General features: G+C 39.6%; 1 protein-coding gene and 1 long non-coding RNA gene across 2 annotated transcripts in view; one reads left to right on the top strand and one right to left on the bottom strand.

The window, feature by feature from the left end:
• The window catches only part of LOC310945976 (transmembrane protein 132B), a gene marked incomplete at both ends in the record, with an annotated part of 177,706 nt that overhangs the window by 88,911 nt on the left and 62,722 nt on the right, over positions 1–26,073 (bottom strand). The window lies entirely within an intron of this gene.
• LOC310945978 lies at positions 1,077–3,210 on the top strand. Its single transcript, XR_014593170.1, has 4 exons — positions 1,077–1,266; positions 2,619–2,692; positions 2,848–2,952; positions 3,105–3,210. It is a non-coding gene; the product is annotated as an uncharacterized lncRNA (long non-coding RNA).

The raw sequence follows: 26,073 nt of genomic DNA on the forward strand, positions 1-26,073 counted from the left end.
CCCCGACGGGTATGCTACATCCATTTTGTTATACAGTCTATGGTACAAACCAGAAGAGCAAGTTATTAAGTAAGTGCAGTAACTTCAAATAAGCCGATCTATAGAGTGCTATTTTTTAAATAAATCATCTCCTTAGCCAAGGTGCTGCTATCCCCAAAAGTCCAATAACATGCAGAAACCTGAAATGCAGGTGAAAAATGTACCGTAAATAGAAAAAGTTCTAATGTGCATATTGAAAAGCAAGAGCACTTTTAAAAAGACAGAAAAGGCTGGGAGGTTAGTGTTGAAACATATTCAGTGTGTACTGCTGTTAAAAAAAGAAAATAGATTCTGGTCTCTCTCGAAAGGCGAAAATACATTTCGGAGCCAAACAAATTTTTTGTTATGATTAGAAGGCAAACTTTTCGCTGAAATTATTTGGAGTTTTCTATTTCTTCGAGTAAATCGTTTCTGCCTCAAAAAAACAAACCACACCAAAAACCTTAGCAGACAGAAATCACCTGGCGATACATCATGTCTACTCTGGTTTACTCTTTATTGTGCTAAAATCCCCTTGTGCCAATCTCTCAAACACACACAAGCACACTCCCAGTCCCACAGTATCGATCTGTGGGGGCTATGTGAAAAATCTGGTACAAAGCAGAGTGACAGCTACCAACAACACCACACATTTTAAAAATCAAAAACCTGTACAAGTACAGTCATGCATGTAACTTTTGACTCTGTCAACCCGACTTCCGTCCAAACTGGACTCTTAACTCTTGCTACGTCTCTCTCTCTCTCTCACACACACACACACACACGCACACGCACACACGCGCGCACACACACACACACACACACACACACACACACACACACACACACACACACACACACACACACACACACGCAGGGGCGGGGCTTGCCAACAGGCAAACCAGGCAATTGCCTGGGGCCCCGGCTTCCAGGGGGCCCCCACTTGGGCATCCTCTCCAGTGACCGGTGCCCCAAGTGCTAATGTACGGCACAGCAACGACAACAACGGGCATTTACTATGAAAAAGCGCCGTAGCAACCCCCCTTGGGGGCCCCCACGTCACTTCTGCCGTCGGCGCTGTCTGTGTCAATCAGCGCGAACCGCAGGTTTGATTGTTTGTTTAGCACCGAGCTCCGCCCACTTACACCGAGCTCCGCGCTTGCGAAAAGATGAAGAGGAGTTATCCCAGCGGGGCAGAAAAGAAAAAACAGAGGAAGGAAAGGGAGGAAAAACGAAAGTAAGACAGTGGTAAGTGCATTGTTATGTTTTTCTGACTGACTGTGTTGTGTTGTCACGGACTCCATAGCGGCTAATAAGCTAAAAACTAAGCTATGACGAATGCGTAACATGACACAGCTACATGAAGCTAGCTAGCAGGAGGAGATGTGCACCACTCTCCAGTCTCAACCAGCAGAAAACAACAGAAAGTTTAGTGAGGCAGACAGTCTAACAACAACAACAACAACAGCAACAACAACAACAACAACAGCCTAATACAGTGGAAACCGCTTATAGTGATCACGGATATAGTGATCAACCGCTTATATGGATCAAAAGGCTTGGGACAGAATCATTTCTATACAAATGCTGTTTAAATAATTCGTTTATAGTGATCGAGAAATCCGCTTATAGTGTTCATTTTTTTTCTCATTTTATGAATGAAAACGTGCTGGACGTCTGCTTCTGCCGAGTGAGCTAACAGCTAGCTAACGAGTGAGCTAACAGCTAGCTAACGAGTGAGCTAACAGCTAGTTAATGTAAGGAGTTGACACCGGCAGCAAGCGCGCGAATCATGGCTGGAAAAGGGAAGTCATTGCCACCTGATGAGAAACGTCTCCTCAAGGCTTATGACAGATTTTTTTTTTTATCGTTTTGAAAAACCAGTGAACTTGGTGTTAGACAACACTGATCCATGGAAACATGTGAAGTGACTTCTTAACGCGGCGCAGCGGAGCCGCAACACAAAACAGACGTAGCTTAACTCTTCTTGATGCCGTTGTTATCTTCTATGTTGTTGTTCTATGAAACAGTGTTTCAAAGTTTATTTTAAGACTTGTTTTAAAAAAATGCACCGGCTTCACGGCAGAGCCGACGCACAGAAGAAGTTACTGTATTTGTATTTATGTATTTATGAGTTATGTCTGCGCACTGCGCAGTAATATAACTTGCATGGTTCCTCTCAAAAGGAGCATTTGAAACGAATGTGTTTGAAACCATAATATATTCAGTAAATGCTGAAACGGTTCGTTTCGTGCAATTGTTATCATTGAAAAACGATACAAATGGCGTTTAGATAATATTCTGCATAAAAAATGTGAAATACTGTAATAAGAATTCGGTTATAGCGACCAACCGCTTATAGTGATCAAATTGGCTCTGGACCAACGTGATCACTATAAGCGGTTTCCACTGTAGTATGTAATACTAAAGTACACCTTCTATGATAAGCTTTGCATAATGATGAGATGAACTTAATAGTGCCAGAAAGGGAGAAATATGTGTTTGGCAGTACATATGATATGTGCACCCACCACAAGAGTACATCAAGTGCATAATACATGTTGAACTTAACAATATGTTTCCCTCTCATCTCTCCTCAGGATCATTACTGTCTTTTTTAAACCAACACATCCAGGGAAGGATGATGTTCCCCCTCCCATCCCTGATGACAACTGTAAGTTCATTATTCCACAGTTGATAATGTTATGCCTTAATATTCTTCATGGCAGTAGTATTAAGCTGTAGTAGTAGAAAATGCTGTGCACATACATAATCATATGCCTGCCCTTAGAGATTCTCATATGCCCTGTTGTTGTTTTTTGAGTTTAGTTCCATCAACATCCACCTCCAGCAGCACAGTGGTTTCCCAACCTCCTGCGCAGGAACATCCAACCGATGATCAGAGATCAAGTCCAACTGCTGACACAGATGACTGTGAGTTAAATAATTTTTTTTTACTTCCATAGAGAACATATAACAATGACAATAATAACTGCAACAAGAATTGCTGTAATTAGCCCATGCTATTAAAGATTATTTATAACAAATATACCCTGTTGTTGTTTTTTTTTCTTTTTTGTCATCAGCTCCATCAAGACCCAAATGTGAACAGTCAATTTTATTTTTGTATTTATTTTATTGTTAACAACATTCAGATTTCTATTTTTTGTAATAAAAAAAGTTCATATTTTATATTGTGTTGGTGTCAGTTAATTTACAACAATTATTGATAGGCGTAGGGTTTTAAGAATTTCTGTTCCTCCCTGAAATTCACTTTGAGAACCCCTAATCTCTTCTAAAGTATTATTTTCAGTATACATATCAAATGTCCCAGAAATTGTGTGCAAAAAACAATTTTTTTCACTGTGGAGGGATGGGGTGGGGCCCCCACAAATTTCTTGCTTGGAGCCCCAAAGGACCCTTGCCCCGCCACTGCACACACACACACACACACACACACACACTCTATAACCTTTCCTCAGTGTCTGTAAGCAGATATTGATTTAATGCAGCACTAGGTATCACATCCATCTCTGCTTTTCTCCATCTTCTCTAATATTTCTGTGTTTTTATGATATTTGTCCGGGTAGGCAACGACAGGCCTTTTGAGATATGGGCTACTTGGCCTTGCCTGAACCAAAATGAGAATTCCTTCTTTAATTTATCTGTGCAAAGAGCACTTTTCTTGGAGGAAGACAATAATGCTATTTGTAGCAAGGTGAGCAAGGATCTAGACCATTGCACCCCCAGACTACTATCATGGTATTTCTGCTCAAGTGTGTCGTGTTTTGATTTGATACCTTTTTTTTTTCATTTACCCCATCTTGGGTAGTCAGAGGTCATGCTCAGCTAAATGACAGATCCTTGCAGCAGCGTCTGGTTTTTGCTGTTTTTGTTCTATATCTGTGCGTGTGCGTGTGTGTGTGTGTGTGCGTGTGTGTGTGTGTGTGTGAAGGAAAGCTTGTCAACAAAATCCCAGCAATTACCAGCATTATTGTAACAGTACTGTAGCTTAAAACTGAAACTGTTCCTGGGGGACTCATGAAAGCAGTTGGTGAAGCTGCACACCATGTACAAAATTGTAATGTAGACATTTTAGAACAATGGTGTGTTTTATAAAAAGCAATGATCCACTCCACACTCGGATTTACAATGAAGTAGAAGAGCCACAAGGGTTTTAGGTAATCTGCGTCTTGTGGCTTTTTGCTTGGATAGGACTCAACTCCCACAGTGACCATTAGCTGTGGCATATGCAAAATAGCCTGCATGTTGTTTGTAATGATACCATTTTGAAATATGGTCATGACTACAGTACAAATGTCCAACTGTTTAATGACCAGTTATTTTCATTATTATGCACACAAAATAAATATATACCAATCCGCATGTGGATATAAAGAATCAAATTTAATTTATACATAGGGGGGAGATGTAAAGAGCTAAATTAGTCTAACTGATGTTACTAATATTGAAAAAAAAAAACAAGAAAGAAAGAAAATAAATGGCAGAGGCTTGTGTGAAAGCATCCCCATGTTTTATAGCAAAGATGACGCAAAGAAACATGTACACCAGTCAACATAACAGAAGCTTAATACAGACAAAAACAAAAGAGGGGATGAAGAAAGAAACATTTTGGCATTGCCACAACCACCAAATAGACACATACTGTGTGGATTTTTGAGAAATGGAAGGCGTAGTAAATACTCTTGATGTTCTATAATGAAACATATCACAACAAAACAGAGGAGTAAGTAGTCAAAGTAGGATGGACTTTGATTGTTATGGTGCACTGACTTAACCTGACTCTCGCCAGAGGATTTTCGTCCCGCCTTACTTCACTCATACACCTGGGATCGTTTCATAGGAAAGTGATTTCAGAAGGCTGGGCCTTATCAAAAATCCTTGCATATGATTGAATAAACAACTTGTCCGTTATCTTTACTGACGTGCTACTTCAACCACTCACATCGAAACCAACCTGTGACGCTAATGAGAGCGACGTAGGGAAAAGCCAAACCCAGTCGGGAGAAGGGCAAAAACATAGTTTCCACCAACCAAAGCCTACGGAGCTGTTCTGTGGTGTTCGTTTAAAGAAAAAGTGTTCGCTAGTTTGGACAACACGGACAACACCATTGATGTCTGAATCACAACAGTCGCTTTTCCGCTACGTCACATCTATAAAAAAAACGCCCGGCGGTCCTGATTGGCTCGACCACCTGAAATAACTTTCCTATGGAGCGATCCCAGATGGTTGAGTGGAGCTAGGCGGAGTCAAGGCGGAACAAAATTCCTCTGGCGAGAGTCAGGTTAGCACTTACTGGCCTGAAGCTTGAATACTCATACATACAATACTCAACATATAACAAAAAAAAAAAATGTAAAAATGTTGCCCTCCTTTAATAACTCATTACAAGCAATAGTATATCACTGCACCTGCTTTTAAAGTTGCTTCTTTAGAACACAGAAACAGGATCTCTGTTACATATGCTGTCAATATGTCACGTTTGAAGTTTGTTCTACTGCACTCGCTGTATCTATATTTTAATGTCTTGTATCGACTTGCCTCCTGCCGCTCTTGGATAAGTTGTCATTGTAGATGAGAATTGGTTTCCAACAGTCTTATCTAGTTAGGTAACAGTTTTCAAAAAGTGCTGAGGGCCCCTAAACACACATTCTGACACAGTATGAAACATAATGAGAAATTGTACTTAGAAAAAAAAAGAGCATTTACATAATGTAATGTAGAAAAAGCTCTTGAAAAACATTTTAAAATTGAAAAATCAAGCAGAACAAAGCTGATGTATCTTTTATAATCTTGACTGTACTTTAGTGTATGAAGACTAAAAATAATTGCATTGGTAATGATCACATTTTACAGGTTTATTTTAACATGTTGGTCAACCACATCTCCTTAGATACGTTCCATACAACGACACTGGATTCTCAATTACATTTTGAGCAAAACGTATTTTCCTGAAGGCGGTAAACTTTGTAAAATGGTCACAGTTAACGTTGTGGATTAAAACAAAACTATTTGGTTTGGTTGAGAAAAAAGATGATGGTTTGGTTTAAAATAAGTACATTTGTTACTTAATTAAAATTTTGTACATAAGTTAAGGTAGTTTCTAGTAAATAACACAGCCCTGTTTACTAAAATTTACATTCCCATACAGCAAAACTGGATTCTTAAAACCGGAAAGGCATTTGTCCCCAGGTTTTTTCATCTTTGAGGTATCAAACATATATAATAAATAAATAATAAAGGTCCACACAAGTTAGTGTAAGGAGGTCTGCGTGGAGGATGGGTGAAACACAGGACTTTCACTCGGGAGACAACTGTTTATGTCCCGTGTGAAAAAAAAAGTAAAAAATAAGTCAACATTGACTTGTTTACATTTCACAACAGACTTAACATATTTAACATACAAATTACAGTATACAAAGTAACATTTTTAGCTATATGCAACTTTGGCTGATAAAACGTCATTTATTCATATCAAATTTTCTTTTGCAAAACAATGATGAAATGATGTGAAGACCTTTTCCCTTCAGCAGGAGTAAATTCTGATATATTCCTGATATTGTTTAATGAAACACCTTGCAGAAAAATAGAGGAAAAGCTGACATAGCTTAACCATCTAATAAAACCCTTGATACTGACAATGCACATTAAAAAGGATAATACACACACATATGTACAATGTTGACACAAAAAAAGATGGGGAGACATCAGATAATATAAAACATTTTCTAAACTTTCATCAAAATGGACTAAAAAATAAAATCTTTAATCCTCCTTTCTTTGAATGAAAAGTTGATAATGGATGTTGCAAAGAGGCATAGTGTAGTTTAAAGGGTGTGACACACATGTACACACGCACACACTACAACTATTTGTCACTTAAGTATTGGGCTTGTGGAAATGCTATGGAAGGATGATGCTCTCCGTTTACATGTGTGTATGTGTATGATGCAGTGTTTGTAATACTGAACTTCTTTGGTGTGGAAAGTTAAATCGATTAAATGTAGGCAGGATGATGAACAGACACATTCTCACACAAACTGGTGTGTGGCCTCTTTTGTGCATTCATTGCTTTAAATGTATCTTATTTGTGTCTGGTTGGTTAACTTTTTGTCTCTATAGTGAACTAATTTTCTTTTTTTTCTCAACTTTTTTATTATTTTGGCATCAGAATGGAAAATGACTAAATGGCTGGGTTTACCCCCCTCCCCCCCATCTACACACACACACATACATTTACACATATACCCACATTTACACATACACACTCCAGAAGAAAATAAAAAGAGAAAGAATGAATTATTAATCATACCGTCTAATTATGGTGTGTGGCCCTGAGAGAGATATGATCCTGGGGAAATCACATCTAACAGTCATTTATCACAACAAATAGAGTGAAAAACACTGGTTAGAGGAGAAAAGTGAGGAGAGGGGAGTAGAGAGATGAAGAGAGGACAAAAGGGCCAGCCCTCTGCCAGACTCTACTATTAAAATATGCTAAGGAGATGCAAGGGTAGGGAGTGGAGAGGAAGGGTAAAGGAGGGTCTAAAGTAGCGAATTAAGAGATGCTCAAGGGAAACTGGAGCACCATAAGAGCTCCTAAATGCCACCTAAAGCTGGGTTTACAGAGAAATACATGGTACCTAAAAAAAAAAAGGATTACACGCACACACACACACACACACACATACACACACACGCACCCTTAAATATGAAATACTATGATTAAATATTCACTGCACAATCACTTTCTTGTCATTACTTACACTTACTGTGGCCAAAAGCATCCTTTGCTCGGATATAATAAGCCATTGTTTAGTATACTTATGACCCCTTACTAAGTTATAACATATTTGATGGATATTACATATCATATATATATATATATATATATATATATATATATATATATATATATATATATATATAAAGCAATATATAACAATAACAAAACTGGTAAACTGTATATTTAACTGTATAAAATGATCGATTTGTTTGAATTTTGAGCAAATGATTTCCTTTAAAAACTGCATCAGAGAAGAGTTTTCGTGTTATTTTCAGAAACCTTTAACACAGTTCTTTGTATTATATATTACATACTAAAAAGGGTCCTTTCTTTTTTTAAATTCATTGTTCTTCCCTTTGTGTTCAAAAGAGAAAAAAGGCTTTGGGAATATAGCTAACTGTTCCCTGATCCTGTACATTTATATTAAAAGTGTACATCTTAAATAATTATCAAAACTTTAAATAACAATTTAATTCAGTCTTTTTGCCAGAAATGGATTACATGCTCATTTATAGGTTAACTACTGTCTGTATGTCTGTCTGTCCGTCTATCTATCTATCTATAGCTTGATATATATCTATAGCTTGATATCTATCTATATCTATCTATCTCTATATACATATATAGACACAAACACACATACACACATCAGGCATTTTAATGTCAAATGTACAGTATCTATGTAGCCATCTATCTCAACTTGCATCATATCTGTTTCGACATAACCCTTTAGTGGTGTGAAATACATACTGTGCCATTTTTCAGAGTCTCATTATAACTGGCTTTTAAAGTGTTTTTCTGACTGCCATGACAGAGGAGCCCCATAAGGATTGTTGCAGAACAATTAATAATCCTTTACGATACACTGATAAACCTCACAGAGGCCTTTAGAAATCTATTTTACAGTTGACAAAGAATGACACCCTCCCCTTCATAACACACAATCCCTCCTACTCCCTCCAGTGATGCACCACATTTGGGATAGTGCCTTGTGTATATTTAGCCACTAATCATATACACAGGGGCATCAGAGCCGTGCCATGATGTGCTGGGCTGGGCTAGGCTGGGCGGAGCTGAGAGAGTGACTGAATCAGGCCAAGTATCAAATCCAGCCTGTCAGCCATGCAGACCAAGGGCCCACTCAGGCCTTTAAAAAAATAAAACACCAACTCCCAGAAGGCCAAGCTCTTCGCCTCTCCTCCTCCTCTCCCTGACAGCTCTGAGGGAGGTGGGGTGATTGTGTGTGTGTGTGTGTGTGTGTGTGTGTGTGTGTGTGTGTGTGTGTGTGTGTGTGTGTGTGTGTGCGTACATGTGTGTGTGTGTTTGTGTGTGTGTGTGTGTGTGTGTGTGTGTGTGTGTGTGTGTGTGTGTGTGTGTGTGTGTGTGTGTGTGTGTGTGTGTGTGTGTGTGTGTGTGTGTGTGTGTGTAAGGCAGGATTCAGGGAGAATGATGGTAAAAGAAGAGTAATAGAGGGAGGGAAAGGTTGAAAAGGAGAGCAGTAGGAACCATAAAGATAGATGGATAGAAAGAATGAAAAAGACAGAGAGCTATTGTACCTTTACTTCCCATCAAGGACACTGGGTTAATTTTCAGTCTGTCACTATACAACAAAAGCAGCTATCTGAATGTCTGCAGTTACTTATAGGTTTGTTTGTGTGTGCACTTGAGTTATACTGTACATGCAAGTGTGTGCACATGTGCAAGTGTGCTTCTGATCATGTGTGTATCTTTGAGAGTTCCCACAATGCTGGAAGCACTCTATGTCAGAGGGTAAGTGGTCTGGCCACAGTGTGAAACAAGCCAGCGGGTTCAAATCCCCTACTCACACCAGTGACCCTGTCAATCACACTACCAGGGTCAGGGAGAGAGAGAAGGAGGAGAAGAAAGGGGAAAGGAATAAAAAAAATAGAAAGGGAAGGGTTGAAGGGGGAAAAGGAGGAAGGTAATACAAAATACCTAAAGAATTCGAAAGAAAAGGGTAATGCAAAAACTCAGAATGCCCTATCGCCTGTGTCTTTTTGTGTGTTTGCATTAATGACAGCCCCTGCCAGCGTCATTTGTTCTACGTAGGGCAGAGTTCGGCTTTCACAAAGGTCTCCATACAAACACAGGCACGCACACTCCCACATGGGGTTTCTTGGAGTCAATTGGCAAGTAAATGTGCGGACACTTTGTGTGTTGACACAAATAGAACACTTAATGTTGATTAGAATGCCAACCAGACAGGTCACTTTATGGAGGAGACATACAGTATATACACACACACGCACACACTCACATATATAATATATATATATATATATATATATATATATATATATATATATATATATATATATATATATAGAGAGAGAGAGAGAGAGAGAGAGAGAGAGAGAGAGAGAGAGGAGCTTTGGACTTTCCTTGTCTTTGTTTTAGCCGCTCGCATACACACACACACACACACACACACACACACACGCACACACACACACACATACATAACAGATGGCAAAAACAGCAGCTGCAAATACCAAAAGTCTTTAATGCTTCCAGGCTGAAATGACATTTAAATACAAACAGCCAGATCAGCTTCACCCACTGTATATCCCTTTAGTCCCCAAACATTCATAGGTTTGACATATTCACCCTCCAGCCTTCAGATACCTAGACTTAGGGATTGCCATGGGGGAAGCACAGCTCTCCCTTTGGTCCTTCAAAGACCACTTAGGATGCTGTTTGTACAGCCGGAAAGCAGTGAAAACCGGCACCCAGTGCCTTGTCCTGGTTAAACTCAGACGGTTTTGACTCCCTTCTTGTTAGATTCTCTAAGCCAATGTGTACATTTTATTTTCTGCCATCCACCATAACCCATTTGTCAGGATCCACAGTGCTATTGCAATGCCCTTACACAAAGCACAAACTACCCAAAGATTAAATATCCAACAGTTGTTGAGTGGTTAAACAACAACATGTATATCTCCCTAAAGTCCCTTTCACACAGATATTTGCAGGACTATTGCAACATTTATTAGGACAAGAGGTACAGCAAACATGGTAAAAATACACACAGCAGTGTTGGTGAGATGACCCATCCCCAAAGCAGCGTTCAGAGGGACCTAAGTTATTAATAACTTACAGAAACTTTAAGAGTAAAAGTCCACCTTCTCTTCCTTCTCTCAAACACATACAAATGCACAGGTGCTGTGGCATTCAGTCCATCTTTGTCCTTCTCTCTACTGACAATTACTAAAGTTGGCAGTTTGTGGGTTGGATCGGGTTTAAGTAATTGACTAAGAGCATCAATTGGATCACACCTATGCCTACAATGCGTGGCTGGTATGTGAAATCAAACGCTGCAGGGGCATTACGCCGCCATTGCTTGGTCCAGTGTGAATAAACAAAGCTGCTGTTATGGCGTACCTTCATTGCGGCTATATGTGTGAAAGAAGCTTATGTAAACATTATTTAGGGTGTTGCTCAGAAGAGCATGTGTGTTCAGCCATGTTTCCCTGGATAATGGTTAAATGCTAAACCCAAGTCTGTAGATGCATACAGATGAACTTCCCAAATAATGTAATGTAAAAATTACATTCACATTTCTGTGTACTTGAGTCACCAATACATGTTGGAGATTGTAAATTGGAGGCTGAAGGTAGAAACATACAAGTGTGCAAGCCATTTACTATACAATATCATTGTGCTATCAATGTGTGATGCACTATACTTGTATAGATCCTGTAGATGGCAAAAAATCTAGAGATAGCAATACTGTTTCCTACACTTTTTTGCATGTTTTCCTTTTAATTGCGAAATATGTAATATCCTTCCCCATATGATATTAGCCATCTGTCTGTCTTTTTAATCCCTCACTAACAATTCAAACAAATGTGTTTTGTATACGTCCTCACGTTCTTTAAAGCTTGCCATTTAAATGCAATATAGCAACAATCGCTTGTTGACATTGAATTCTGAAGGAGAGGAGATACATTGTTGCAGTATAGGAATTGCAAGCTCCAACATAACTGTAGTGTTATGCTCCAATAACAGCATCTTCAGATAGAGAAAAACTGAAAGGGAAATAACAAATTGCAGACACACAGAGGCAGACACAAAATGAAAACTCAACGTGGAAGTGAAAAAGAAGGATGGAGAAGAATACAGAGAGAGTGAAAGAGAGAAGAAAATGAATGGCTTATCTCCATAAAAGTAGCCGTGCTCCTCAAGGTGGGAGCCACACAGCTAAAAGTCAACAGAAGGAGAATGGATAGGACTGATTGAATTTATAGGAGCTGCTTTCTTAGATCAATGCCACACACACACACACACACACACACACACACACACACACACACACACACACACACACACACACACACACACACACACACACACACACACACACACACACACACACACACACACACACACATACACACACACACACATATACACACACACACACACTCACACGCAGACACTCACACAGAGACACACACACACACACACACACACACACACGCACACAGACAGAAAAGGTGTACATTGCAAGCAGATTTGTTGTCCATCAATACCTTACTTCCTCCTGACTTCTGAAGAATTAGTGCGAGTGAAAAGCATCAGCACAGTCTTTTCTTTTTAAACTTTGTTTATTCAGAGTATGTCGACTGAACAAGAATTAACTTTCACACCACATTTCTTTTGCACATGTATGCAGTATGAGCTTCCAGCAACCATTGTCTGGGGTCTTGCCTGTTGACTATCTTAAAAGGGAGATGATAGCATTTTACCTGCACTTCACCTGTCCTCACTGTCTTGGTTGATCCAGGGTCAAAACCTGCAATCTTTACCTCTTAGGAACATCGTCTTTATGCCTTCCGGATTAGCCCATTTGTGCAGCAATCAGATCTTTTTCAACTAATTTTATTCACATTAATAATAAATGAATATATTGGGAATTTAAAGACATTTCAGTTAATAGGAATATAAGATTGTTTGGACTGTTCATAAATCTTCAGTTCAGTAGTAGTCCTATTTTAAGTCCATTGCTTGTACAAGCTGTGTATCCTAGCTGAGCTGACAACTGTGTAAAGGAACCTTCATGTGTAATGAGCGCCCCTTTAAGACACCTGACTCAGATTCCACATGGAGTAGTCTTGGGTTTCCCTATGGTTTTAATCCAACAAAACCTTGTTAACCCCCCTCCACCCGCCTGCATCCCCAACCATTTTATTTGGAGCATGTATAGAGTACTTAAAAGTGACATTTCAACTGACTTGCCAGTATGAAGTTTAGTGACCGGAAAAGCATTATTCGTTATAAAAAAATTGAAATAAATCAGGAAACAAATGTGACATACGCACTGCTGAGCCTAAGTGGTGAGTCCGGCACCATTAGTTACTGATGAAAAATGAGGGCAGGCAGGAAGACAGTGAGAGAGAAGTGAGAGTGAGGAGAGCAAGGAGAGCACAGTGTGGGGGCAGTGGGAGCGAGAGGGAAGAAGAGAAAATTAGGAGAAGGAACAGAGAGCTCTTTGCAAATTTGTATGTGTGTGTAAGAAACAGGAGAAGGAGGGAGAGATGAGAGCCAAGAAGAGATGGTGAAGGAGAGAAACAAGGGACTTGGTTGTAGTGAGTGAGCAAGAGGGGATAATTAGAGGTTGAGAGAGGGAAAGAGAGGGAGAGAGGGGAGTCAGACATACCGAATGCGCACAAGACAGAAAGAGAGGTAAGGGAGGGGAAGGACAGACAAGAATAGGAGTGGCTGTCATACACAAACTCGTGCCTTAATCTGTATTTCTTTATGTGTGTGTCTGCATTTCATTTTTTTGTCTGATATCTCTGCTGGTGTGTGTGTCATACAGTATATAGCCTGTTTCCACTGCAACAGGAGGAATGGCGGCCTTAAATTAACTCTTGCACTCATAGTTCCTGCCGGCAAAAACTCCCTTAGTATACTCTCAGATAAAGTGCTGAATGATGTAGAATAATCCACACTGGCCTTTCCAACAGCATTTTACGACCTCCATTTTTAAAATCCCACAACAGCGAACAATGTGAGTGCTTTGAATCTTTTGGTCCCCCAGAGACAAAAATATTAGGTGGCTGAAGTTTTGCATTGGGAAAACATTTTCCAGAAGAAAACATCCAGAGTGAATTTGATATAGTGAGGCGAGAATAGAAATAAGTATACCAAAAAGGTTTGTCTTGTTTTAGTGAAATTAACAATGAGGGAGGGAAAGGGTTAGAAACTCAAGCAGCGCTGAGAAAAATCCAAGACCAGGACAAAGATTTCACTGACCTGCCATCAATTGATTTGTTAGTGTAAAAAAAGTGTTTTTGGTAAAAATTGGCGAAACCAAAGACAATAATACTTATCAGCATTGTAATAGAAAGTTTGTGAGAATCCATGTGTGCACGAAATTATCTATGTGGGTACTATGTTAAGAGGCGTAGAGAGGCGACAGAGAAAGAGAGAAGTTGAAAAGAAGCACAGAAAAAGTAGGAGAAAAAGTAGGCAAATTAATCTCCCATGAACTTATAAGTAGAGGTTTCAAAGGTTGAACAAGTGTGTGCGTGTGTGTGTGTGTGTGTGTGTGTGTGTGTGTGTGTGTGTGTGTGTGTGTGTGTGTGTGTGTGTGTGTGTGTGTGTGTGTGTGCGGGTGTGTCTGTGTGTGTGTCTGTGTGTGTCTGTGTGTGACACAGAGAGAAATGTAGGTGGATAAATCTTCAATGAACCTTTAACCCATGGTGACCCATGGTGACACCCTTGTAACACACACTTTGAATGTCCTAAAATCTTCCTTATACAGCTTTTTTGTTGACTTTTACTCATTAAGTCCCTAAGTGACATATTCTCAACGTCCTGGTGTGGTGGTAATGTGACAGTCATGTGACTGTGACAGGAAGGGACTTCCCAAAAATTGCATTTTGACATGTGCATGCAAGTGAAGGACCTAGCTCATTTTAAAAATCATTTTTTTTGTAACTAAAGGTGAGTTAAAACCAATTGAACAATTGTTATGCGTTAATAAGGTGTCCTGTATTACATTTAACTTAGTTTGACCATATTTCATGAACAAATTAATGTAGAACAAGTTACGAAAATATCGCTGTGACATATACGTCACATCGGGTGTTATCCTTAAAATATTCTTGGAAATTTTGATGTGACATATTTGTCACAATAACAAGAATGCTAATAAGCCGCTCAATTTAGCTACACTGTTTAAATTATTTTGAATTAATATATGTTATTTTGTGCAATTCAAAGTACAGTTGAACATATATAATTAAAAAATAATGATAAATTATTATGTTATTGATCAAATATATTACAAAACTATTTTTGCATATCAGTAAATAAAACAAACACAATTCACTGTCCTATGCTGGTCCCATTTGAATGTAGAAGGCTAATTGTTTAATTGATTTGTAGTATGACTGATAATAAGCACTACACTGTTGAGAATGCACTTGAGATCATCATGGGAGATGACAGTGAATTTGAAGGCTGTGACGACGATAGCTCGGATGAGGACCCTGATTACACTCCCAACAAAAAAAGAAATGGAGAGGGATGAGTGTAGCGATTCAGACTCTAGTGAATCAAGTGATGTAGATGAAGTGCCACAACCAAACACAACTGTTGATGGAAAAAAACAGTTTTCTTGGAGAAAGAAATCTTTTAATGTCCCTGAGTGCACATTCAAAGGACCAAGTGTCATCGCTCCAGACAATCCTCTTTCTCCCCTGGAGTATTTCAGAAAGTTCATAACACCTGACATGTTTGAATTACTGATTGAAATTGTTTCAAATCTTACCATTAGGCTAAACTGCAGAAGATGCCTAACATATGTAAGAACTGAGAAACATGGTTCAAACATGGTGCTGATAATACAAAGGTTTTGTTTCCCTTCAGCATGTTTTGGTCTGTTGCACTATGTTTGTGTTCCCAAGTACATAAGTCTGTTGTTCAGGTTCCTACGGATACAGTAGCTTGTTGAGAGTTGCTCCAATGAGGCAATGTTATGTGATTGCCTTTATGAGATATGTTATGCGGTTCTATTCAGAATGCGCATTTTGTGACGAAAAACAGTCTTCAAAATGATTTGTTGTTAAACAGAATGTTTCCATGTTGTGGAAATGCAAATAAAAATGCAAATGCATGTTACTAAGTAGAAAAACTGTCATGTTGATTAATTTTCAATTAAGGAATACATTTACCATAAACGCCCACTGTGACATATTTGTCACATCACAGATCTTTGACATTAGGGGTAGTATTTGAAAAAAAACTTCAGAAATGTGTTCTTTGTGGTCCACTTGGTCTGTGTTATATCCCCCATATTTTTCCTTTAAGGAGAAATGGGTCCGGGTTCTTATGGGTTAAATCAAAGTACAAAGGTGGAACACATTCGTGCTTGTGCATAAGTCTGACTGTGAGTGTGTGTGCGTGTGTCTACTACTACTAATGCAGTGCATGCATTTCTCTCAACACACACACTTACTGTATGCGCAAGAAAAAAAGCAGAGAGAGAGAGAGAGAGTCAGCGACTGTGTGCAAGGATCACATGTGATTAATCCAGAGCAAGTGCCTTGCTCTAGGGCATAGCAACGCAACACATCAGCATGACGGATTAAAAGTATCAACGTAAATCCCCTTTTCATCACCAAGGCCTTAAACTGTAGCAGAAACAGAGCACCGGCACCATTGTTTCTTTCTTTTCATGCTCTGTCATCTTGTGAACGTTTTTTTTCTCACTTGAAAAACCCCAAGAAGAAAAAGTTTATAGTTGTTACTGACATGGAAACTTTCAAGAAAAAGCAAAGGAAATAAGAAGATTCCCTTTTGGACCACACTGTCCATTCCCCTCAAGCCACTGAAACCCCAATCTTACTTTATTTCATTTCTTCTCTGACCCACCAGCATCCTACACTCTTCTACTATGCTCTCTCTAAAAGCACATTATCAACCACTTACCTCTATTTAGCATAGCATCGATTAACAATGAACTAGCATGAAATGTCACCAAATGTCCTGGTCGATGCCCTTTTCGTTAGCTCCCATGCTAATGTCCCTGGCCATTTGTTAGGACATGCTAATGTGCTAATCAGAGCGGAAGAAATGTTTAGCCTCAGGGGGCAAAGTTTAGGCTACATGTTGGCCCTTTGCCAGCCAGTACACAGACACACACAAACACACAAAGGTCACTCTAAGGGGACATTACCTAGACTGACAAATTCCCTGGAGGGTTACCTTAATCCTATTCACAAGAGTCATAATCAGAGCCACTAACCTACTACATCATGTAAAATATGATGTTGGTTCCCAGCAGTTAGTGTCACCACTCGCACCGTTGGCTTGGGCACTTTTTCAGACAGATCCGGTCCGATGCATATTCTGGTCTTTTTGCAGTGCTTACCAAAGTGCAAGTAGAATAAATTTTGACACTTCTAAGAATCTACGAGTGCAATTTCATATTTTTGCATGGACATTTCTAATCAGTAAACGAAAAAAAACTTTGATGGGAGAAAGCAGTAAGAACGCCGGGTGATGTTCAAGCAGCATTAAAATGAAAATGAAGGTCCTTTATGCCTTATCTTGGAATTGTTCAAGCATGCGATTTTATATTGAAGTATGGTCCTAGATATGTTGACAGCATTGATGTTAATTTGGATTACCACCATCGCCCAGTGTACAGTGTAGTTAAAGTGAGGAGATTGGGTGCCCTAGTAGGGCCACGGGTACATGGCTAATTCATTCTTGTTAGCATCATTTTGTAAAGACAAAGCTAAAGTAAATGGCTTAAACGATATTCCGTTAGAAAGACAAGAAGTTAGCCTTTAATTTTACAGCATTAAACTAATTAAAAACAGAACACAATCATATATATTTCTAGTTTAAATAGAAATGTTGATAGAAATTAAGTGTAAAAAATGTCTCAATGCTGACACAATTACTATACAGCTACTGTATAGTATAGACTGTATATATATATATATATATATATATATATATATATATATATATATATATATATATAACAATAGGTCAAAATGACATAGAAAAGTCTATGTGAGATATACAGGATGTGTTTGGTTTACCATATATAGTAATGAAGGGGTAGTGAGGTGAACAATGCCAGACTGTTCTTTTCAGTGCTGTAGAATTATCTCTGCTCACAAGGCATGCTTATCCATTATGCATGCATGTGAGGATGCATTGTGATTTCTGCCTACATATCTGTCTATACAATCATGTACATGTCTTGGCATCTGACTGCATGTTAGTAAAACTGTACTGTTTGTGTTGTGAAGTGTGTGTTTTCATGTGTGTTACGAGACATAAGAGGTCAAGCGTAAAGATGGTATAAGGATGGGGTTAACATTGACTGACCCATCTTGGATGTTCAGATGGTTTCACATCCTTCACACATATACATATGCACACTAACATGCAGGCAAGCATGTATAATACATCTGGATGGAAACAAAGGCAGAAAAGAAGTGCAAAAAAATCAGAAAGGTTTATGCATAGGAGAAATGAAAAGTCTTTGGCTGAGAGACATTTTATTTTTGATTATACCGATAAACATGCCTCTACAAATAGACATATGGTACAGTAAAGCATTTTTGCAGTGTTTTCTTTTTCATTTGTAATATTTTTACTAGAAATTAATTTGACTAAAAATGTGAAACATTTATAGGGCAAAATTCAGGGCAAATCCTATGCACTTATAGATCTCAATTTTGTGGGGTTTCCTTTGATTCCCGAGATAGTTTATCCACTTTGCTTTGGATGACAGCTCTAAATTTCAAGCCAGGTCTTATTGCCCAGAAAGGTCCTTGTGCAGTTTAACTCTGTTAAGATAAGTATGTATCTGTTGGTGACAACTATCAGAGACAGTTGTCACCAACACACAAGAGATCGAATGTAAAGGGTGTGATCGGAATAAAAGCTTTAGGTTGTAAAAAAGCCTTATGATGCGCTTTACTTTTAAAAATTCACTTTAAGTTTGTTTATGTTGGACTTTTGGTGGTTATTTGTCACCAACTTGAGGTCATAGTCCGTGCGCTGTTTTGTTTGCTACTACATCGCTGAGACTACTACAAGACTGCTGAGACCCTTTTCTTTGAATAAAACTTGCAGCAGTTGCCTGACACAATGCAACACCTTTGCTTCTGTCTGATTTTAATGCAGCATAGCGCTTCCCTCCCTCCCTTGTCTCTGGCAGTTTTTCATTCGATTTGACACCGAACACAACCTGTAAAACCCCTGCCTCAGCAACGTCGGGTAGAGAAGGAGGCGGACTGAGTGAGAGAGAAAGAGAGAAGAAAACGGTGTCACAGAAGTGTGCAGAGAATGAAAAAGGCAGACAGATGGCAAAAGAGACAAAAAGCAAAAGAGAAATGCTTGTTAGCACCTCACTGGCCCAAATAAATATAAGATGACACACCTGACTGATAATTAGTCTCAAGAGCATTAGTGCCTGTGTGTGAGAAGAGAGAAAGTGTGTGGAAGCACATGTAAATGTGGGCCTGTGAGTATGTTTGTGGGTTATAGGAAACTCAAACTGCGTGTGTGAGAGTGTTGGTGTGTAATGGAAAGGAGGGCAGAGGCCTTTGCATGTGTCCAAGCTAATGGGTATCCTGGCACACATAATCAGAACTGTTAATCACAAAGAGAGGACAGAGAGAGATAGACTGAGAAAAAGAAAAAGGTTTCCACCGATGCTAAAATGAGGCGAAATGGAGCGGGAGGAAGAGGTTGAAAAGTCAATAGTAGTAGAAAGGGACTGTCTGAAGGGTGAAATGGGACAGAGCTGTCATTGCTTCTAATAGGTGACCTGATCTGCAATATGTTGTTTTTTTCCTTTGGCAATAAGCACCGTTGTAGTCTATCTCATGCCAAAAAAGCACCTTTGAATATAATTACATAGGAGAAGGAGAATAGGTAGAGGGACGGAAACTGTTTATACTTGTAGTCTTGCATCATTAGCTGGATTTCAGTCAATATCCAATCTGAAAAACAATTATCTTACAGTGGTCTCCAGACAACGGATTTTTGACACATCCAAACACACACACACGAACACACACACACACACACACACACACACACACACACACACACACACACACACACACACACACACACACACACACACACACACACACATCATAATAACATATCACTCTTTCAGTTTCAAGGCTATACTTGTCCCTACATGCCAGTTATGGATCCTGTTGTTTGTCCATTCTCCCTTGTGTTTAGTTTGATGTTTTATGATCACTAGTTGTCTTCTATTTTACCTTTAGTTTTTTTGCAGCATCAATTGGGGTTTTTATAGCTCACCTGCACAGATTGCACATCCTCTTTTTCAGGCTTTGCCATTTGTTGTTGCAAATAAATTAAACCAAAAAACAATCTCGGAGCAAAACAAATCAGGAGATGGACCCAGAGGCTGCTCTTGGTCTTGAGTAGAACACTATCACTTCTTTCTCGTTGAGGAAAAAATGAAAGAAGACACTGTAATTATCATAAAGATATGAGTGGCTGGACATTAACAAAGATATTTAGGAGCTGAACTGGAAGAAATATATATAACATTATAGCACATAATTGTTTTTTCTGCCCAAACCCAATCATATTATACAATTTCATTCTGCATGTCATGGATATGTACTTTTTATGACAATGAGAATCACTAATACTGTCACTCATAAATCAGCCCAGAAGGCTATATTTCATAACGACGTCTCCAGGAACCCAATCCTGTTGTCTGTAAGTTTATAATCTTTATTTTTAATCTATCTCCATGCTCTGGCTGCTATTATCATTCAGAACATGCTATACAGTAGGGGCAAAACACTCTGACTTGTTTGAGTTTCTTTAAACCTATCACTTGGGGGATGCTAAGACCTGGATGCAGCGGCGTTCCCTGTCTGGAGGGAAGATTTGAATGTGAGGAGGCCAACCCTTGCAACTCAGGTATTATTTGTACATCTCTGCAACTATTCACAATAAGCACGCCTTACTGCACAACCCAAATCTTTGTCATAACATGCCATTTTAGGTTGCTAGCTCGGTGGTTGTTGTTGTCATTTTCTGAACATGCATCTACGCCCGATGAGTAAGACTATACCTCTACAGGCAATATGTGATGTTACATTATGCACTCACACAAGCTTCTTTTTCAAAAATGTAAAACTTTGTGTCAGGCACATGGTCTTTATGATTGATTGTAAACTATAGCTTTAGCCTCAGAAATCTTCATCTGTATGTGTGCGTTTGAAAGAGAGGGGGGAGGATGTGTGTATTTGTGTGTTGATGTGTGTGAAAGGCAAGGTAATTAGGTAATCAACAGCTGTGCCAGACAGACAGGAAGCAGCTTGTTAAGAAACTGAAACAGAGATGGAAATAGATAATGAGAGAGAAGGAGAGGTAAAGGGATCCACATATAAACAGAAAGAAACGAACAGAGCAGGAAAAAACAGAGAAGTGCAGAGCAATTGAGAGTGAGAGAAATACTGAGAGAATGATGGAAAGATGAATGGGGGTAGTGAGACGGGGAAGCATCAGATGTGACGACAGGTGCTGTTATCAGCTATGAAACACAGTATAACCTTTTACTGTCAGGAGGAACCAATTACTGACAGCAGGAAGGGAAGGAAGTTTTTCACTGTCACACCAGGAAGCACAAATAATGTGGAAAAGTGTTATTGTATTTCTATTGTGAAACACCTGATGTTGTCCTCTGTGGGTGGGATAAAGACGGAGTAGCAGGAGACTGGAGGTTAAAGCTCTAGGTCGCAGGGCAGAGAGGGCTCTCCAGATCTGAGAATAAAAGATGTCCTCATAGATTTCATATCTGCGTTTGTTTGACCTCATTGCAAAACTTCATGAAGGTCAAGAAACGATTTGTAGAAGAAATCAAAAGTTTGAAAATGTTTTGCCTTTCAAGAAGTCCACTGGTGTCCAGACTGGTGGCAAACAGTAAAAGAGACAGAGGATGGAGCAGTGAAACACCTTTCTAGTTTTTATAGAAAAATCAGTCAGTCCTTATTATTGTACAGTTGTTTAGCTGTTTCCACTGTATGGTACAGATCTGCTTGACTCATTCACTTTTTGGGTAGCAGTACTTCTCTCTTCATTTTCTACTGCAGATACCCCTCAGTGAAGGCCGGAGTCTCTGATGATCACCGTAATGATGCCGCATGAAACAGCTATGAGGGCATCTTCACTGTGATATTCACTGTATCCTTCCATCTGAACCCAAACAGAGGAACGCTTGCACTTTATCAATTATAGTTTTTGCTTGCCAATAATTGATAATAAGATACCTTTTCTAGATGGAAATCCCAAAGAGAGCGAATCCAGTAGAGCCGAGTTGAGTCGTACCATGCAGTGGAAAAACTGCAGAAAACGGTTTCAAAAGTTTCTAACTATGCCCATACACTTGCTTTTTATTGCTAATTGGTACAACGGAGCTGCCAAGTATCGATTCACGATAAATCAGTTGGTGACAAATGTCAGTACCTGAGACTGCGTAAATACAAGATTCTCTGTCCTCTCCTTTGTGTGTTTGACAGAGAGTGGAGCTCAGCACCAACACGCACGTGAGGGGACACACATGGAGCAAGACCAAGTCACCCCTTGCTCAAGTCACTGTGAGTCAGGACAAGTTAGGACAGAGTAAATAAGATAAATGGGATTGGACTAATTTTTATTACTGAAATTTCATCTTCTCTTAAAAAAGGTACCCCCTTTGGTTTCAGTTAGGTAAAGATCCAGTAAAACAACCACAAAAAACATCTTTCGTTAACTTAAAACAAATTCAACCATGGAAGATAAATATCAGTCTTCAGTTGCTTTGAATATATATTATATTGCAATAGCAGATATCGTAGGAAAATAATTAAATAGCAGGTTGAACACTGAAAGGGGGCAGAAGTAAAACATGTCATTACAGCTGTCTGAATTCACTGACAAGCTCTTGCTTCTAAGCACGCCTCTGTGTTGGCTCCATCCATACAGCTATGAAATTGCATTTGGATTATATGGAAATGGCACCTACTCAAAATACCATTGAGGATATAATGAATGTCAGAATGTCATGTCATAAGACAAGTGATACGAGCACTGGGTACATAAATGCTTGACTGCATGAGTTTTTAATTATGTGTCCATTTCCATTTTAATGTAATTTATCTAACCTGTGAGACCTGCACATGCTGAAATAAAAACTTTTTATAACTCAGATAAAGTTAGCTAAGTTATCTGCTAGCACACCAGTAGCCATGAAATGATGATCCTCTCCGTTGTCCCTATTGTTATTTTTAGATGTCGTAAATATTGATCACCATGCTGGAAGTAACAATGTTGTTTTGTACATGGCTCCTTGTATATGTTTTTGCACGGAGAAATAAACTATCACACAGGAAGTGGTGTGTTTTTGGCAGCAGCAACAGAAGTTTTTTTGGAATAAATTAAATAACTAGGTCATTAGTGCCTTGAATGAGGAAGACCACCACCAAAAACATGAATCTTTCTCAATAGAAAACTTAGGGGACATGACGCCATAAAAGTTGGGATGGCATTCGAATGCCAAGTTGTCCCCTAAAATATTCAATAAAATGAATACATGGATTTTAAGATGCAACGTTGAAGGCGATCTTGTATCATTCCCTCTCCCTTCCAACTCTCAAAGGAATTCACCAACCTTAAAGCAAACCACAATTCATTGACTCTTCGCCCCCTTATCTCCTTTTCTTCCTCCATCATTTCTGTTAGCTGGATGTTTAGAAGACACATGCTCACAGGAGCCTCAAAGCAAAGAACACTGTCTAATGTCCCAACTCCTCTGCACTTCCTCCGATCCCCATCGTGGCCTCCCTCTGTCTTCCTCATCCTTCTTTTTTCTTGCTTTCTAAGCATGGAAAGACAACCAGGCAAGGCAAACAGATGCCCATGTCATGTTTCTCTATCCTTTACTCCCGCTGTTGCCATCCTCCCCTCCTCCTGCTCACTACTAAAAATACAGGCATTCACCAGAGCTATCAAAGAAAAAGACGTAAAATCGGTTTCTCCCTCCCCCTCCTTCCCACTATCCTCCTCCTCTCTATAAGCTGGCCATTAAAGTGAAAAACATTCAGTCAAAGCGAAAATGTCTATCCTTCCCTCCCTAGACTGCTCTCTTCCTTCCTCAGCATGTTTTTTTGAGAGAGAAAATAAAAAGGAGAAAATAGACTAGTGGCTGCTAGAGAGACTAATTATTAATCAGTTACAGTCATGTGTGTATGTCCCTGACACGGAACCACAAGTGCCCATGTATTGTATTGTCGCTTAAACTTGGATGGAACATGGCAATGTGAATAATTTGCACAGGACCCAGTGTGCTAATAATTAGTTATATGGAAAAAACACATGCACATTTTCCACATTTCTGCACAGCATTTTAGTTTCACTTTTAGTCGGGGGTGTCAAAGAGTTAACTGGAGTCCCCACCACTCTATTGTTGATCCCTCCACTGAGATTATTACTGCATTTCAGTCTGTGGCATTAGCTGGAATGACTGATGCTGGTGTCTTATTTAGCATTGGAATTAAAACAAATATTTACAGAATCATCTAGTACTGACACTCTTGTTTGGAGATTGGATTATATTTTATATGCAATGTACTATTTATGATATAAAACTTGGCTCGTTCCCTAAAATCCAATTCTTCCTCTCCTCTTTTTGTCCATCCCAAAATTGTTAATTCAAAACACCAGGATTCACCCACTGAATGCCAAGGATACCACACAATCATCCGTCCCACACTCTGACAATGTAAAGCAACTTTTCCCCCTCTTTTCCGTTTCTTCTTTCTGCAGATCCTTTTAGCCTCCTCCTGGGAGACGGAGGCCCTCGGTCCCCCCAGTTTGTTTGTGTCGTTTGTTCGCTCGTGCATGCTTGAGAGCTCTCAAGTCAAGGACACAATCTTAGCTTTTGATTAACATGATGAAAAGAATTAATTAAACAGCAGCGATGGGACCCTGGCATTCCCGTCACCTAAAAAGGGTAGGAGGGCAAAAGCAGGAGGACAGAATTAAAGAATTGAGCTGGTTTGAAAAGGAGGGAGGGAAAGGAAGGACATGAGTAAAGAGAAGAGGGTTTGGTGAGAGCGAAAGGAGGACAAGTTGTGTGGTGTGAAAGAGAGGGCGGACATGTGGGACACAAGGAGGGAAGGAATGGGAATAAGAGAGCAAACAGAGAGATAAAAAGAGAAAAAGAAATGCGGAAAGGGACTGGGATATCTCAAGCGCTTGACACCTCTTCGCCGACACACACACAAACATATACACACACTCACCCGCATAAGGGACAGGGAGTTAGTGTTAGCATCGGCACTGCCGCTCGCTCTATGACACTGTACATCTGTAAGGAGAGGGACTCGAACATGCGGGGTCCGCGTAGGTCGCCTTAATTAGCCACACATCCCGCTATGCAGGCTCCCCTGTGGGATTAACAGGGGCATTGAGGGTGAGAAGACGAAGAATGGGAGAGACAGAAGGGAGGGTGATACGCGGAAGTGGGAGTGAGGGAGGAATGGATGTTAGAGCAAGGGGAATTAGCCAATGGGATTGGAAGGTTATTTCAAGCGTGGCCTACAAAAACATTCAGAAAAGTACAGTGTGTGTATGTTTGCATGGATGTTTGTGTGCTTTGACACGAGTACAGTAACATACATGTGTATTTCCTTGAATCCTGTGATTTCCAGTGCATGCCTTTGTGTGTGTTTGCATGCATTCAAGCTTGCATGCATCTATGCAAATGAGTCTGGCCCGGTGATTGAGTGTTCTCAGGTGGCCAGGGTCATTTCAATGAGTGACAGAATGAAGCTAGGTGAGGCTGTACACATAAACCCCATCCGTATCTGTGAGGCCTAATTACCCAGCCCAGGTCATTGCTCAGGGCTATGATAGAGTGCTGCAGCACATGAACGCTCACCAAACCACACATAATGAACACAAATGCTGACTTTATCCCACAGAATCTCGCTTTATCCCAACTGTCTTCATGCCCTTTTTCCTGTAATTGACAGCTGATGTTTCCCTTCACTTACGTAAAATGACTCACAACCTGGAGAATAACAGAGTATCCTTTCCAGAGGAGTCACTTTTTATTGTTAGCCTTCTAAATTCAAGCTTCAAGCTAAGAAACACAGTAAATAGTGTTTTCGTGGGACTGTCACCTGGGATGACTTAATTGGATGACAGTATG

Source organism: Echiichthys vipera (assembly GCF_963691815.1).
Source record: "Echiichthys vipera genome assembly, chromosome: 4".
Lineage (NCBI taxonomy): Eukaryota > Metazoa > Chordata > Actinopteri > Perciformes > Trachinidae > Echiichthys > Echiichthys vipera.